This window comes from Urtica dioica, chromosome 3, assembly GCF_054948205.1.
Source record: "Urtica dioica subsp. dioica isolate 48M chromosome 3, U.dioica_male_clone48M_v1_H2, whole genome shotgun sequence".
In the NCBI taxonomy this organism is placed as follows: domain Eukaryota; kingdom Viridiplantae; phylum Streptophyta; class Magnoliopsida; order Rosales; family Urticaceae; genus Urtica; species Urtica dioica.
Genome location: NC_142758.1, coordinates 9075553 through 9092545, shown reverse-complemented (window position 1 = coordinate 9092545; position 16993 = coordinate 9075553). Strand labels below are relative to the sequence as shown.

The window sequence follows — 16993 nt, the reverse complement described above, 5'->3', positions numbered from 1 at the left end:
AATGTATGGAATGAGGCTCCTATTTATAGGAGAGGCTTTACCTTCAATAAGGTAGTTTCCTCTTCTATAGAATATCACATATTCATGAGCAAATATTGCCTCTTTCCCACTTAAGTCACACGGCCAAGGCAGCCTTCTAGAAGGCTTGGATTTGTTTCCTTTTTTGTTCCTTGCCTTGCCTTGACTATACTTGGCCGAATTCCCTTAAGCATCATTATGCAAATTTGTTTCCTCTTTTTCTTTTGGTAAGTATCTTGATACATTTATGCACAAAATATTCTCTCTTCCTATTGGTATGTTGGGCGCCCATTATGTCTAGAAAACGCTTCTAGAATTTTCTTCACTTGTTCATGACAACATAAGAAAAGGCCCATTTAGAATTTTCAATAAAATTCTTATGAAACGAAATTAATTCACAAGGCCCAATGATCAAGTCATGGCCGAGTGACATTAAGTCATCAAATGAACTTGTCAAAAAATTTATTGACATTCATTTCATCTTTTGTCTCAAAAGACAGAAATACCCTTTTGACTATTTTCCTTCTTGTTTTGACTTAGCTTCCAGTTTAACTATTACTATCGATGTGATTCGTGACAGTGACCTCATGGACCCAAATGAACAAAGCTTGAGCTAAACACTTGGACTCAAAAGTTCACAAACCTTTTTCAAGTTTAGCTTAATGCCAACTGACTCCACTAAAGAGTTGACACTGAAAATCTCTCGGTTCAAATGAATTTATTTTGTACTCAAGAATTCACCTAATTATAATGAGCGGATCCACTGAATATTATCTATGTTTACCCTTCATGAATGTCATCAGCTAGTCGGGATTTACTAAATTACCATTTTACCCTTCTAGCTGTTATTTCCTCAACTCCTTGGTCGCTTGTGAATAAGTTAGAAACAATGTATTGACGAGGAGATAACAAGTCACATTGTTTCATCCACAAGAGTCAGGACTCAATTTGGACATTGGCCAGTTCATTTATTCACACTCCAAGAAACAAAGCATGAGGTGACATACATTGCATTTCAGCAATCTTGTACATGAATTCCATATCTATGAGAACTTCACAAAGTTACTCATGACATTCTCACAACTTAGTACTTCACCAATAGGCCCTGTTCGGAATCACATAGTGAGTCCGAACTCTGACTTTCTCAAATGAGAATACGTAAGCTGTGAAATGGCATGTCTCATTTCAGGATTAAGGTAAGCATGATGCAACTCATACGTAGTGACTTCGAGACATAAGAGGTTAAATGGTTTGTTCTTATCTTGTCTCTAGAAGTGCACTGGTCAATTCAGTACCTTCGGAAGATACCTAGAAGAACTATAGAGTCTCCAACTCTCAATGCCTCATAACCAGACATCATAGATTCTTTTAACAATCGTACTGAGGTCAATAGTCCTTTGACCCTAAGATTGCGAATATATCGTTTTAAGCAAACTAGGAAGAGTTTGTTCATGCAAATCTACATTTGTCTCTTCGTAAGTTGTTAAGTTTGTTTATGGACTAAAAGACTAAGGTTTTATCATAAAGCTTCAAACAAACAAAGAAAGAATGAATGAATGTTTCAACTTTATTAATGAATAAGCAATTACAAGCAAGAGTCTTCGTAAGACTATATTACATCAAATGTACACAAATAGACACTACTACTCTTCTTGTGGGCACCATTGACAACACTCATCAGATTAGAGGATTAAAAAAACGGATTAAGTTGAATTTTGTTTTCTTTTTTATTTATTTTTTAGTCTAAAAAGTCATTTTGCGAATAAATATTTTTGAATTGTTATTTACCTAATAAAAATATGTCAAAATGTTAGTTTACAAATTGCCGCTTTTTCTTTTCCTTTATATAAACGGTATATCGTCTGTATTTTAAACCAAAATGGTATCGGCTTAAAATGATCTTATTTGTTTCAGACTTCATCTCTCTCTCTCTCTCTCTCTCTCTCTCTCTCTCTCTCTCTCTCTCTCCAAATCACATTCTTCTTCTTCTTCTTCTTCTTCCCCACTCCTTGAACATAGCCGAACTCCGGTAGAGTGTTCGTGATTAATGCACCTTAAATAACCAATAACGCTAATAAGAGCTAATTATTCACATGGCTATCAAACAAGATATAGATTACTTAATTAATTAATCATAAGAAACTTCATCAAGCAACCATATCATATAAAAGACGAGTTTAAGAAAACTTACAGTTTTAGGCTCACGAATTGCAATCTTTCACAATCCGTCTCCGTCTTGAACGTACAAGCCTCCACACAATCAGATCTGGAACTCCTCCTTCAAGGACTGGATGTGATGACACCAATGTCTTCCGAAACGTAATCTTCGAGGAAGATAAGACAAAAGAGTGGGTTTCGTTATTCTCACTAGATCTGGAAACAGGGTGTTTCCGATCTTTCTCTCTTATTTCTAAGAATGGAGTTTAAGTAATTCCGAGCGGAATGAATAGAGGAATTAGGTCAGCACACTCATGGGAGAGAGGCCACGAAATTCTTTGGCAATTAGGTTCTATTTGGCTTCAGATCAGCCCTCTATTTATAGCAGTTAAAATGTATCATTATCGAATATTCTAGAATATTCTAAAAGATATTATTTCCTTTTATTATGTTCACACTAGTTGATTAAATCTCAGCCCTTTGATCTCAACTAGTGAATCCTATTTTTTCTCTCATTCAATAGATCAATATCTAGGATTTTATTTTATACAACAGTATAAATATTTTATGTTGAGAAAATCTAGGAAATTGTATTCTCCTAGATATTCTCCTAAATATCCTCCTAATATTTAGCCTATATATTATGAGAGAATATAGGAAAATATATCTCCTATTTATTCTCCTATATTTTAGAACAGAAAAAATACTGGTTACCACACCAGTGCAAAAAACGTCCAACAACGTAGGGGGGTAGGCGATTATTTTGCTTTTTCAAGGCCCAATAGATTTAAGCACATTAAACACTTATTTACTTGTCCAACAATAAACAATAATTTTATTTACTTGATCTAGTAATAAATAAACAACTTTACTATAAATATTTATTTAATTATCAAAATACACTTTTGGGAATTTAATGTTGTCAATCACTATTACAGCAAGTGAGATTATAATAATAATACATTCTGTTATATTAATGTTCTTATCCGCCTTTATCGAAGCCGAATCGGGGGCGATGGACCTACTAGTAGAAGCTTAACAAATCCGATCAAAAAGATGAAAAAAAGTCATTTCTCTTTTTCGATCGATTCGTCTAATCTTAGTCAATACTCCACCATGTAAGCTAAGACTGAACTCTCCTTTAATACTAGAATTATATTTACTCATCGTAACGAGTGTCCACTAATTTAGTCATTACGTGATCATGACCCTCCAGGTTCTGCACGTATCGAGATAGGTGAATTTGTTCCATTATACCTTTCTCTTTACATATAAGCTCTAAGCATCGTTGCTTTCCCAGCGAAAGATTCAACCGAACGTAAACCAACTTCGGAAGTGTGCACAATCAGTCGGTTCTAGAATCAACCCTTAGGTGAGACAACATTAACCTTCTTTCAGGAAGGCCAGATTACGTATCCGTAAACTACTTTATTCTACAATCATGTCCCGAGTTCCCAAAACATCTATTTATTCAACCTTCATTGGCCTTTAATGTGATGAATCAAAGAACCTGGTAACATGACCTAGAAGTCCATGATCATTTCTGGATTAATATCAAGCGTCACTGTGACCATCATTTGTGACCCTGGCTAGTGTGTCGTAACGGTCCTTAAACGACAAATCTACAAGCAAGGTCTGTCCGGGTTGTACACTAACCACAAGTGCAGAATGCTCCCACTAAGTGATCAACCTTCACTTGTGTTCCACATATATGACTTTAGATACGGCTTTCCACGCACATATCAATCATCGACTAAGTTTTAGTTCACCGCCCGATATTGGATACCCAGCATGCGATTCAGTTTGATACGGAGACTATGAATGTTAGTTGTTATTGATTCTGAATGTTATCAGACCTCAACCCACTAGTCATATGATGCTAATAAAGTAACTTCTTATCTTATTTAGTAATCATCATCTTCTAGTGGACAATATTCCTAACATAGAGACCGTGGCAGATTCGCAAACGCCAATCAATTTCTCCACCAAGCAACGCCGATTCCTTCTTCACCTCTTTCCTTCGCTCGAGCTTGACGCTGTACATAATTGCGGACCTCCAAAGCTCATTAACATCTCAAATGTCGTTGAACCATAGTCGCTCGAGCTTTACATTTCCATAGATGAACCGCCAGATTAAGTGTTAGTTAGCACGAGTTCAACTTTGATTCTTTAAATTTTTATTAACCGTTGTGATTATGAAATTGTAGTATGTTTCGGTGCGTAACAGATTTGAGTATTTCCGTATTTGTTTCGTGTTGTTGTGTCAAATGTTGGGGAATCAAGCGCGTATCAGACACGAACAATCGTTCTGATGCTACGCGTTTGAGATGATTCCACCATATAACCATATTAATGCGGAAAAATAATTAATTACGCTGATCATAAGCTAATTAAATTATGGTTATAATTAACAAGATCTAGTTTTGTTTAATTAATTTAATTCAGGAGAGCATAATTATCAAGCAACCGATTTGAGCGAAAAACGAATACTTACATTGATTTTCGGTTCAGCTACAGAACGCTCCTAAACCAATTGCGCACTCCTTGCGTCGTCTTGATGAAGGACTCGAGGATGACACCTTAGTCTTCCGAAACGTAATCTCCGAGACGAATAAGAAAGATGAGTGGGCACAGTCTTTATCTCACCAGATCACGAAACTACGTGTTTCGAGATCTCTCTCTTATTTTACTAAGAATGGAAACATATTTCCGAGGGAAGGAAAGAAAATTTCGCACGGCCAAGGGAGAGCTACGAAATTATTCGGTCAAAATCCTTGATTTTTTCTTTCTCATGAACCCCTATTTATAGTAGTAAAAGGAGATATTCATGGAATCTTCCAGAATATATTATTTCCTTTTATTGTGTTCACACTAGAGGATTTAATCTAGGCCCTTGGATCTCAATAAGTGAATCCTACTTTTTCTCTCATCCATCAGATCAATAGGTATGAGATATTATTCTCTATTTAAATAGAGAATATTTTATTTAGTGAGAGAATAAAGGAGAATATATTATTTCCCTTTAAATATATTCTCCTAAATACTTTCATTTAAATAAGGATAAAATATAGAACAATATCTTATATTATTCTCTCTCCTTTATTTAAACAACTAAAGAGAAAATATTGGTAAATACCAATATCATGAAATTCGGATTTGATGGCACACGGCCAAGGGGATTTGCGCAACACCCTAGTGCCAAAACCCTAAATCCGATTTTCATATTTTGTGCAAGGCCCAATTGCTTAAAACCCAATTAATTATTTCTTTACTTGGTCCAACAATAAACAAATAATTAATAATTGTTTATTTACTTGATCAAACAATAAATAAACAATTCTACCATAAGTATTTATTTAATTCTGCGAATACCCGTTTTCCATAATTAATGTTGTCAATCACAATTACAGCAAGTGAAATTAATAATGATAAACATTATTATACGAAAGTTCTTATCCGCCTTTATCAGAGCCGAATCGGGGACTATGGACCTATTAATAGAAGCTTAACAAATCCGATGAAAAAGACGAAATAGTCCTTTCTCTTTTTCCATCGATTCGTCTAATCTTGGTCAAATACTCCACCTTGTAAGCCAAGACTGAACTATCCTTTATACTAGAATTATATTTACTCATCGTGACAAGTGTCCACTGATATAGTCAGTTCGTGATCAAGATCCTTCAGCTTCAACCCGTGTCAAGAGAAGTCAATTTTTCTGTTATACTTCTCTTGATACATATCAGCCCTAAGCATTGTTGCTTCCCCAGCGAAAGATTCTTTCGAACGTTACTTACTTCGAAAGTGCTAGCAATCTATCGGTTCTAGAATCAACCCTTAGGTGAGTGAACATTAACCTTATTTCAGGAAGGCTGGATTTCGTATCTGTAAATCATTTCCCACTCGAATTATGCTCTGAGAAAACTCCCAAGACATAAGCTGTGATTAGCATGAATAGCCTTTTAGAGAATGAGTCAAAGAGCTCAGTAACATAACCCAGTGTCCATGATCACTTCAGGATTTAGATCAAGTCTCAATGTGACCATCATAGTGGCCTTGGTTAGTGTGTCGTAACGGTCCTTAAACGACACATCTACACCAAGACCTATCCAGGTCGTACACTTACCACAAGTGTAGAATGCTCCCACATAGTGATCAGCCTTCACCTATGTGTTCCACATATATGGCTTTAGATATAGCTTTCCACGCGTATATCAGTCATCGACCTCGTTTTAGCTCACCGCCCGAACTCAGGTGCCCAGCACGTGACTCAGTTTAATACGGAGGCTATGGAAGATAGTTGTTATTGATTCTAATTGTTTAGAACTCAACCCACTAATCATATAATGCCAATAAAGTAATCTTATTATCGAATTTAGTAATCATTTATTCATTATCTTCAAGTGGGCAATATTATTCCTAACATCAAGGTAAATTCAAGACCTTATCTCTAGTTTAGGAAATAAAAATGTAGCATTGGTCAAGGTTAAACAATTGCGGAAATTCTGATGCAAAATTAGAGGGATCTTTGAGACCTTGTGAAGAAATTATGAACATAAAATCTTTAATCTGTCTGGCAGAGTAGATGGAAATAATGCATGTGATTTGGAAAATTTAGGTTTAATTAAAGGATACGACAGATATTGGTCTTAATCAAAGGACTTGAGGAATTTACATAATAATATGTTGATTTAGAAGTAAAGGGTTAAATTCTAGTTAAGAGTAAGGGTTGATCGCCGATAATTAGAAGTCCCCCTCAAGACTTATGAACTAGCCATGTCAGAACTGTTTGAGAGCTTAGTAATGAAGTTACAGAGTAATATATAAACTTGAACAATTTTGGTTCGTTGGCTATGCAGGAACACTGGTTAATGTTAGAAGATTCATGTAGTCTTGTATAATAGTCCATTGTTTGATTATGAACAAGGTAAGTGGATTCTACATTTACGATTGGGATAAGCAAAGAAGTCGTTTTATGTTGAACTTTGATTCGATTTATATATAGAAGTATTCTTTGCATTACAAGACATCTCAAATGATGGGACCCAGGTGGAAAGTAAAGGGCTTGGAAGCAAAAGCTCAAAGCGAACCCATGTCCCGGATAGTCTCACGGCTTTTTTACAATGTAAAGAAGAAGATGATGAACGAGAGAAGAAAAAGCTTTTCTCATTAATTTTCAATGAAATGAAATACAGAGTATTTATATTGTTCTGGTAACCAATCAAAATGCTGATGTTATAACAGGATTGCCACGTCAGCTTATTGTACTAAAATATCTAGGCTAGGAATAAAAGAGAAGAAAAAGACGATAATGACAAACAACATGAAGCAAAATGACATAAGAAATGTGTGTCGTAATAGTCCCCCTCAAGATGGATAGTAGATATCACGTACTCCCATGTTGCGAAGAAGAAGGTGAAACTGAGAAGGATGCAGGGCCTTTATGAAAATGTCAGCGAGCTACGAAGCGGAGGAGACATGGAATGTCTTCAGAAGACTAGCCTAAATCTTTTCTCTTATGAGGTGGCAGTCGATTTCAATGTGTTTCGTGCTCTCGTGGTAAATGGGGTTGGCGGCAATGTGGAGAGTAACCTGATTGTCACAGTAGAGCATAGTTGGGTTAGGGTGTGGAAGGTGAAGCTTTCGAAGAAGGGCGAAAAGCCACGTGAGCTCACATCTAGCGTTGGCCATACAACGGTACTCTGCCTCGGCGGAGGATCGAGAAAGGGTAGACTGCTTTTTCGACTTCTAGGAGAGTATAGAAGAGCGTCGGAAAACACAAAAGCCAGAGATCGATCGGTGAGAGTCAGGGCATTAAACCCAATCGGAATCTGTGAAAGCACGCAATTGAAGATCGTTCTGAGAAGGAAAGAATAAACCCTGGCCTGGAGCTTTCTTAATATATTGCTGGATCCGATTAACAGCATGGAGATGGAAAACTCTAGGTTCACCCAGAAATTGACTTGACGGATTGATAGAGTAACTCAAATTGGGGCGAGTGATGGTGAGGTATTGGAGCTTCCCAATGAGCCTGCAATAACTGGTCGGGTCTGAAAGAAAATCTCTGACAACTTTGTATAGCTTGAGATTTGGAGTCATGGGAATGGACGCAGGTTTGCTATCCAAGTGACCAGTTTCAGAGAGAAGCCCAAGGGCATATTTCCGCTAACAGATTGAGATCCCCCCTTCTGATCGGGCAACCTCGATGCCTAAGAAGAAACGGAGAGGGCCAAGATCCTTGATCTTGAAATGTCGATGAAGGAAGGACTTGAGGACATCAACAGCAGAATTGTCATTACTCGCAATAATATTTCGTCCACATAGACTAATAAGACGATCATACTAGTTCCACGTTGCTTAGTGAATAGAGAGTGGTCGCAATCAAATTTGCATAAACCATCTGAGAGAAGCGCAGAGGATAATTTCTGGAACCATTGTCGTGAGGCTTGCTTTAAACCGTAGAGCGATTTGTGAAGTCGACAAACTTGAGAAGGGGAAGACTCCCCCTGAACTGGTGAATATCCTGGCAGCAATTGCATATACACTTCCTCATCTAAGTCTCTGTGAAGGAAAGCGTTTGCAACGTCCAACTTCATTAGCAACCAACCTCGAACAGCAGCTATAGAGAGAATGACTTTTATTGTAACAGACTTTGCCACTGGTGAGAACGTGTCGAAGTAGTCTATACCCTCTTGCTGGGTGTAGCCCTTGGCAACCAGTCGGGCTTTGTGGCGTTCAATTGAGCCGTCGGTGTTGAATTTCAGCTTATACACCCATTTACACTGATCGAGTGTTTCCCCAGAGGTAAAGAACACAATGACCAAATTTTGTTCTCCTCCAAAACCTGTAACTCACTTGGCATTGCTCGTCACCAAACCTCACACTTAGAAGCAGTAGGATAATCTGGTGGTTCATCATGTGAACTAATGGATAGTGTAAATGCGCGATAGGGACGAGAGAGGTGGGTGTAACTAACAAACGAACAAATGGGGTATATGGAGGCTGAGGTGTTATCAGGAGAAGATTTGGAGAGGGTGATAGAGCAATGGTAATCACGAAGGTAGGAAGGGGCATTACGAACCCGAGATGGGCGAGTTGGGGTGAGATGGAGATGATCAGATGGTGAGGTGACCTGTGAGGAAAGTTGCGAATCACGTGGTGAGGGTGTTGATTGTGGTGAATCGGGGGCCAAAGGATAAGGTAGAACCCTATCGTCAAAAATTGAAGGCTTAGACGGAGACGGATTGTGGTTAATAAAAGGGAAGACCGGTTTGTGGAAAAACAACATTTCAGCTTATGTATATTCTATGGCTCTCAATGTCGAGGAATTTGTACCCTTTGACCCCATGTGGATAACCAAGCAAAACGGAGGCACGAGCACGGGGAGAGAATTTGTGGCGATGGCTGGGCAAGGTAGAACCGTAACAGAGACACTAGAAAACACGGAGGTGGGAGTATGAGGGTTTTTTGTGTGTGAGGAGCTCGAAAGGGGTTTTATGCGAGAGCAAAGGCGACGGGGTACCGTTGATAATATACACAGCAGTCAGTACACAATCACCACAGTAGCAAAGAGGGACATTACACTGAAAAAGAAGGGCTCGAGCTACATTGAGTAGATGTTGGTGTTTGTGTTCGACTACAGAGTTTTGTTCAGGGGTTTCGACAAATGAATGGAAGGGAATCACACCATTTTCCAGGTAAAAATCAGTGAATCTAAGTTCTGGGGCATTGTCTGAACAGACTGACTTGATTTTTATTTGAAATTGGGTGAAAATGAGTTTAAAGAAGCTGGGAAAAATAGTGAGAACATCAAATTTGGCTTTTAATAGGTAAACCCAAGTAGTGCAGGTGCAATCATTTATGATAGTGAGGAAAAAACGATGGCCCCCTGGAGTTTGAACGTGAAATGGCTCCCAAATATCAATGTGAATGATATCAAATGGTTATTCAGATAGTTTATTGTGAGATACAAAAGGCAAACGATGCTTTTTTGACAAATGACATGTTTTACAATGAGGATTTAAATAAAAAACTGAGCCTTGGATATTCAAATCATTTGAAAAAATTTTGAGTTTTATATGAGAAGGATGCCCGAGTCTAGAATGCCAAACATCCGGCTTGGAAATAGCAAAACATGAAATAAAATTACAAGAACTGTTTGTAGGCTCTAAGACATATAGGTTGTGCTCTTGTTTACCCCTCCCAATCGTCCAGTCCCGAGTAAGGTCATGAATGACACACATATCAGCCAAGAATTTGACATAGCAATGGACATCTCGAGTAAGAGTACTAATCCTTAGCAGGTTGAAAGAGAATGTTGGGGCATGTAAAACATTTTTCAAAACAAGATTCGGAGTGACAGGGACAGATCCTATGTGGCTGACAGGTACTATGGCCATTTGGGAGACTAATGGAAACATTGCTAATGGGTTTGTAATTGGAGAAAAGTTTGAGGTTAGAAAAGATATGATGAGTTGCACCAGTGTCTATTATCCACCTGTAAGATAGGGATAGAAGGTTAGGTGTACCGCTCAAAGTGTGAGATGTAGCAGCAGAGGCAAACGGTGTTGAGTCATCCTGCCGTGGAGTTTGCAGCTTTGAACTGAGTAACGAGATGAGCTGCTGCACTTTATCTGTGCTTAGTGAGAAGGATGGTTGCATTGGAGATGAAATCGGTGTTGGAATTGATCTAGGGTTAAGAAAAGATTTAATGCTTCGAGCAAGCGGCGGAAAATAAAAATTTTCTTTTAAACAAGTAAAACAATTTTACTAACCTAGACAAAGAGCAAGTACATGTTTATAATTAAAACTATCTAAAAGCAATTACACGTTTACTAACCTTTATGAAGCTTGAACGTTGAGAAGCCTTAGGAAGACTGAAACGTTTGTCTCCCCACGCAGCTCATCTTTCTTCATTCTTCGGGAACTCGAGTAACCACGAAAGTTTCTATCACATGAATCACTCGAGAAAAGAATGAATAAGTGTGTAGGCAATTTTAAACATGACGACTCAAGAATAAGTCTAAGAGTCGAAGAGCTAAAACACTAGGTCAAATGTGGACCTAGGTGCCAAAATAAAAACGAAAAGAACTAGAGAGAGAGAGAGAGAGAGAGGATGTTGGGCGGCCACAAGGTCTAGAGAGAGAAGCTCTCAATCTCTAACTTATGTGGGATGAGAAAATGAGAGCAATGAGGGCTCTATTTATAGGAGAGGAATTACCTTCAATAAGGTAGTTTCCTCTTCTATAGAATATTACATATTCATGAGCAAATATTGCCCTTATTTACCTTAAGTCACACGGCCAAGAGAGCTTCTAGAAGCCCTTGGCCGCCCATCTACATTCCTTGTATAGGAAATTTGTTTCCTCTTTTTCCTTTGGGAAGTATCTTCATACATCAATGCACAAAATTAGTCTCTCTTTCTCTCCATTTGGACGTGCAAGACCTTCTAGAAAGGCCTTCTAGATTTTTCTTCATTTGTTCATGACAACATAAGAAAAGCCCATTAAGAATTTTCAACTAAAATTCCATGAAATGAAACTAATCCTCAAGGCCCAAATTCATCAATATGGCCGAGTGGTTTAAATCATTTGTCATCTAATAACAATGTCAAAAAATTTATTGACAATCATTTTGTCCTATGTCCAAAAAGACAAAAATACCCTTTAGACAATTTTCGTAAAACTTGTCGCGTTCTTGTTTTGACTTAGCTTCTAGTTTAACTAATCCTACAAGATATGACTTGTGACAGTGACCTCATTGATCCAAATGAACAAAGCTTGAGCTAACATACTTTGACTCAAAAGTTCACAAACCTTTTCCAAGTCTAGCTTAATGTCAACTGACTCCACTAAAGAGTTGACACTGAGAATCTCTCGGTTCAAATGAATTTATTTTCTACTCAAGAATTCAACTTAATGGTGATGAGTGGATCCATTGAATATTATCTATGTTTAACCTTCATGAGTATCATCAGCTAGTCGGGATTTACAAAATTACCATTTTACCCTTCTAGCTGTTATTTTCTCAACTCCTTTGTCGCTTGTTAATAAGTTAGAGGCAATGTATTGACGAGGAGCTAACAAGTCACATTGATTCATCCAAAAGAGTCATGACTCAATTTGGACAATGGCCAGTTCATTTATTCACATTCCAAGGAACAAAGCATGAGGTGATATACATTGCATTTCAGCAATCTTGTACATGAATTCCATATCTATGAGATCTTCACAAAGTTACTCATGACATCACATAACTTAGTACTTCACCAATAGGTCCTTTTCAGAATCACATAGTGGATCCAAACTCTGACTTTCTCAAATGAGAATACGTAAGCTATGAAATGACATGTCTCATTTCAGGATTGAGGTAAGCATGATGCAATTCATACGTAGTGACTTCGAGACATAAGAGGTTAAATGGTTTGTTCTTATTCTGTCTCTAGAAGTGTACTGGTCAATTCAGTACCTTCATAAGATACCTAGAAGAAGTATAGAGTCTCCAACTCTCAATGTCCCATAACTAGACGTCATAGATTTTCCTAACAATCGTACTGAGATCAGTAGTCCTTTGATCCTTAGATTGCGAATATATTGTTTTAAGAAAACAATGAAGAGTTTGTTCATGCAAACCTACATTTGTCTCTTCATGTATTGTTGGGTTTTTTTTAAGGACTAAAGACTATAGATTACCATAAAGCTTCAACTAGACAAGGAAGAATGAATGAACGTTTCAACTTTTATTAATAATTTGGCATTTACAAGCAAGAGTCTTCGTGAGACTACATTACATCAAATGTACATAAATAGACACTATCACTCTTCTTGGGGGCACCATTGACAACAATCGGTGGTGCTGGTGGAATTTCAGTGGATTGAAGGGAGCTCACAAGGTTTGAGCTGCTGAATAGCCTTGCTTAGGTGCCCTTGTCTTGGATTTGAACTAAAACCCGGGTGGAAACTAGCCGTGTGCCCAAAAACTCCACAGTGAGAGCAGGTTGGGCGTTTCCCTTTGTTGAACTGGGCAGCCAAGGCAGTGGGCGGGGCCTTCGTGGGAGTGGAGGGTGTGGTGAAATTGAAGGTAGTTGTCTTCGGTGCAGCTCCAAGAACGCTGACCCCCAATCCCCGCTGCCTTTCTTCTTGCACCATAAGACTTAACACCTTAGCAACTTGTGGGAGTGGTTCGATCATCAAGATCTGGCCACAAATGGTTGAATACGAATCATTCAGACCCATAAGGAATTGCATCACCATCTCTTGTTCTTGATACTCGATCCATGCCTTCATGCCTCCACACGAGTAGATCGGAGCAGGTTTATAATTCTTCAGCTCATCCCACAGTATTTTCAGCTTTGTATAGTATGTGTTTGACATCGAGAGAACCTTGAGACATGCCATTCAACTGTTGCTTGATCTGAAAGATCCTCAGAGCATTACTTTGGCGTAATCGATCGTGAAGATCGACACAAACAGCTCGAGCAGAGTCAAGATACAAGAGTGAATCTGCTATATCTTTTGACACATAGTTCAAGATCCAGGAGGTTACCATGTTGTTACAACGAGATCCTGAGCTGTAGAGAGCATCTTCAGCCCTCAGAGTTGGAACAGACCCATCTACGAACCCGAGCTTGTTTTTAGCATTCAAGGCCATGGTCATCGCTCGACTCCAGGTGTTGTAGTTAGGGCCGGTGAGAACATGAGAGACGAGAACCATTCCTGGATGATCTCCGCTGTGTAAGAAAAATGGTTTGAAGAATCCATGGTCGCCGGTAATGGATTTTCGACGGAGGATGGAGAAGCTGGGCTGACTGACGAAAAACGATTAGTGTTGTTGTTGTTGTTTTGTCTACCACAAGCCGTGGTGAAGAAAGGAAGGAGAAGAGCTCAGAGTGCAATGGAAGCTAAAGCTCTGATACCATTTTACAATGTAAAGAAGAAGAGGATGAACGAGAGAAGAAAAAGCTTTTCTCATTAATTTTCAATAAAATGAAATACAAAGTATTTATATTGTTCTGGTAACCAATGAGAATGCTGATGATATGATAGAATTTCCATGTCAGCTTATTGTACTAAAATATCTAGGCTAGGAATAAAAGAGAAGAAAAGGACTATAATGACAAACGATATGAAGCAAAATGACATAAGAAATGTGTGTCGTAATAAGCTTCAATCTTCTCTGATCCAATCTCAGGCTCAAGGACTGCTTTCCGGGTCCAACGTCCTAGTTTTCCTGGACCCATAAGAAGCCGATTTTCTCAATCGTGCCTGCTTCGGCGTTCCAGTCACAACTTTCGATAAATACAAGTAGTGGTTCCAACTAGGCCCGAAGGAGGCGTTTTACCTCTCCAATGCCCTGAAATGCCTCGTTATCATCGACAGAGAAAAGAGCAGCTCGGCGTACGACGACAAAACTCTAAGGCGACACATGAAATCGGAGAAGGAGTTTTTCCCCCGTCTTTATAAGGCCTACTCTCATCTCCAGCTGAAGAATTGGGTCGTCATATCCGAGGTAAGATACGGCGCGGACTTTGTTGCGTATAGGCACCACCCAGGCCTCGTTCACTCCGAGTTTACCATGCTCGTTCTCTCGGAAGGAAGCAGAAACTCGAAGCTTGTGGTGTGGTCTGACGTACATTGTGTGGGCCGCCTATGTAGTGGAGTAGCCAAGACCTTGTGGTGCTCGATGTCGCTAAGAATGACAGCGGAGATAGTTCGCCTCTGTGTTTGGAAGGGTATAGCTTCCGCGCCATCTCCAGGTGGCTTCCCAAATAATGTCGTGAAGATCGTGGCCCAGTTAGAGAGATGATACAAAAAAAAAACAAAAAGATCTGATGGGAATTGATAGTGGGTAACATCAAGAATACATGTTTTTCTTGTTCAATGTTTTGTGAATAAGGGAAGTGGTAATTTGATTGAGTGTTTGAGTTTTTTTTTATTTATATTGACATTTTTTAAAAGAATTTGTATTGACATAAGTTATTGACATTAAACTCGTGCTTTCCATATTTTAAGTTTAAAAAAATTGTTTTGAATTGTTTAATTAGTGATGACATTTATCTACTCATCAGTCTAGCACTCCACTGAATCGAGAATATAGGTTTGAGTCATTTTTTTATATAATATCGAGGCCATACTCCGAATAATTCAAGGTACATTTGAAATGGTCTACTTAGAAAACATATAAAAAACAAGCTTTCAAATGACAATACACTATATTATATTGCATAATCTATACCTACACAAACCGACATGAAAACTAACCCTTAACATTTTAGCCCTAAAATTATGCTTTTTCAATTTGTACTTCGACAAAAAAAAAAAGTGTCAAAACTTTCGATCCCTCTCCATGTGTCTTATCTTCCAAGTTTATACTTGCCTGCTGTCCCTCACACCCATTGTTACCTACGCTAGACATCGCCGTCCCCAGTAAAAATTGTTCACCATCACCCGTAGTCGACGATTTTTGTCGTACAACACCCATTGAAGCCGTTCTTCGTACAATACCCATTGACGCAGTTCTCCGTACAATACCCATTGAAGTGGTCCCAATGTACGTCAACATGGTATGTTTATAGTAAACAAATTTAATTTATTTGATTATATTATGCTCTAGATAAATAGTGTATACAGTCTATATGGTTGATTATTGAAAGTCAAGCTTCTCATGTATTCAGACCTTTATAGTATCAGAGTCTACCATTTTCCATTTTAAAAATGCTTCTAAATATTTCCATGGATTTTGATTTGCGATCGATTCCAAAAAGTCCATCGCCCTAGTGACACGAGTCATTATCTTCGATCCAAATTACCATGCATCGCTTAATGGTCGTAATTGCTTGAAATGGTCACAGACTATGAAGCTAGCCATTGACACCATATCCAGATAAAGTAATACGGCACTGATTCTTTCCCTGTCGTTTTATTTCTTTATGTCGTTCTATTACTTTATGTGTCATTAGTCAGCTTAGTCAGCTTTTATTATTTTCTTTTTTTCTGCTTTCACAGATTAGTTAGTTCCTATATATATATCTGTAAAATACGTTTTGTATCTTTTCAATTCACTCAATACAATTCATTCTCTCTTGATTGAGAATCTACTCTCTTCTGTTTTCACGAAAGTAATATGGTATCAGAGAAGAATTATTCCGCAATTCTTCTCCTCAATTTCGAGTCCCAGTAATTCACAGATCTTTTCCTTCATCTCGCGATCCTCGTTGCCATGGAATCGCAAGAGAAAGAGCTCAAGACAGCACAAGAAAATTCTTCGCAGATCGGATCGTTGAAATCTCCAATTGACGATCCTATTAGTCCATACTTCTTGCATCATTCTGACAATCCGGGAGCGATATTGGTGTCTCAACTCCTCAACGGCGATAACTACCCCTCTTGGAGTCGATCCATGCTCATTGCGATCTCCGTGAAGAACAAATTGGGTTTTCTCGATGGTTCGATCAAGAAACTTGATGAATTAGATCCTCTTCTACTCAATTCTTGGAACCGAAATAACAACATCGTTATTTCTTGGATCCTCAATTCGGTCACGAAGGAAATCTCCTCAAGCATCGTCTATGGGAAGCACACAACAAGTGAGATCTGGAAAGAACTTGAAGAGCGCTTCGAACAGAGCAATGGACCGAGGATCTTCCAACTCCGCCCAGAATTGTCAAATTTGGCTCAGGACCAAATGTCTGTGACGACGTACTACACTAAGCTCAAGGGGCTTTGGGAGCAATTGAGTGATATTCGTCCGAATTGCACCTGCAAAGGTTGTTCTTATGGAGCTACCAAGGCAATGATGTCCTTCCTCGAATCCGAGCATGTCA

General features: G+C 38.5%; 1 pseudogene; it reads left to right on the top strand.

Annotated features, from left to right (window-relative positions):
* Nucleotides 1–7207: 7207 nt before the first annotated feature.
* LOC149402354 (tRNA-splicing endonuclease subunit Sen2-1 pseudogene) lies at nucleotides 7208–16184 on the top strand (annotated as a pseudogene).
* The last annotated feature ends 809 nt before the right edge of the window (nucleotides 16185–16993 follow it).